This window comes from Sander lucioperca, chromosome 13, assembly GCF_008315115.2.
Source record: "Sander lucioperca isolate FBNREF2018 chromosome 13, SLUC_FBN_1.2, whole genome shotgun sequence".
NCBI lineage: Eukaryota > Metazoa > Chordata > Actinopteri > Perciformes > Percidae > Sander > Sander lucioperca.
The window spans coordinates 14,653,240-14,654,389 of NC_050185.1; the positions used below are offsets into that span (position 1 = coordinate 14,653,240).

General features: G+C 43.5%; 1 long non-coding RNA gene across 1 annotated transcript; it reads left to right on the forward strand.

Moving 5' to 3' along the window:
- Positions 1–603: 603 nt before the first annotated feature.
- LOC118493022 lies at positions 604–904 on the forward strand. The gene is made up of 3 exons (XR_004894953.1): positions 604–623; positions 694–699; positions 805–904. It is a non-coding gene; the product is annotated as an uncharacterized LOC118493022 (long non-coding RNA).
- The last annotated feature ends 246 nt before the right edge of the window (positions 905–1,150 follow it).

Consider the following 1,150-nt stretch of genomic DNA (forward strand, 5'->3'; position numbering starts at 1 on the left):
TAACCACAGGTTCCCGTTAATCTTATGATGGACATGCGTTGTGATATTCAAACAAATGAACCGTCAACGGCGAAATAAAAGCCTCTTATTTACGAGACCGGTCTGAGAGACCTCCAGCTTACAGCGGGGTTTCTGAGCATAACTGGCCGAGTGACGAGCTAGCGGCCGGGGCAGGCGCCTGCAGGCTGTCGCCTGCTGGCTGTCGCCTGCTGGCTGTCGCCTCACTTCATGGAGCTCCGAAAACTTTGAAGCAAATTGTCAGTTCGGCATCAATTGTCGCAAGACTGCCTATATTCGAAATCTAAACAGTTAATTTCTCGCCTAAAACGTTTTCATAAGTGAAATTAGAGATGAATAGGATGGCGAAAATTGTCCCATTTGTTTGTACCGGAAACACGACCCTCGTTCACCTAGGTTCATATGCTGAAAAGGGAAAAGAGAAAAGACCCTGCCCTGAAGTAGGAGCTGAAAGAGTTACAGGAACTGCAGCCAGAGGGACTTAAAAATCCCCAAATTTGTCTAGTCGGAACACGAGAGAAATAAACGGTTCTAGGAATTTTATGTTCTAGGAACTGCAAAAATCCCTCCAGTCGGAAAGCGGCTGTTAACGTTAGTGTCTGGCTGTAATAATTCTGTTTCAGTCTTTTTGTGTATTGAACTTTCAAAAGAGATAAATTAAGTTTTACTGCCAAGGTCTATGTCTTTGTCCGCTTCAGCACTGAGCTGAGGACAGTGACACAAGAGCCACACAGGTAGGCTACTGAGTCGCTGTCCTCAGTGCTGAAGAAAAGCGCTGAAACGGAGATGAAGGGGAACCCTTTTTTTTTTTGGCTTGTTTTAACTGGCCCATCCAGTTTTCTGGAGGCCCACCTACAATCAAAATCCTGGCGCCGCTAGTGAGTGTAACATTAACTTTTTGAACTTAGCTAATGAGCATCAGGCTCCAAACTGCAAGGAACTGCGTCAAGGATATTTTTGACAAGGTCAGGGTAAGAGATGTATGTACTTACTGCATTGGTGGCAGTATACTTTAGTATGTGTAGATGTATGTAAAGGAATATAATGTATATTATTTTGAGAAACAAGTTTTCATACCAAACACAGCATACACTGATTTCAATAGATAGCCAATCTCTCTATTTACACATAC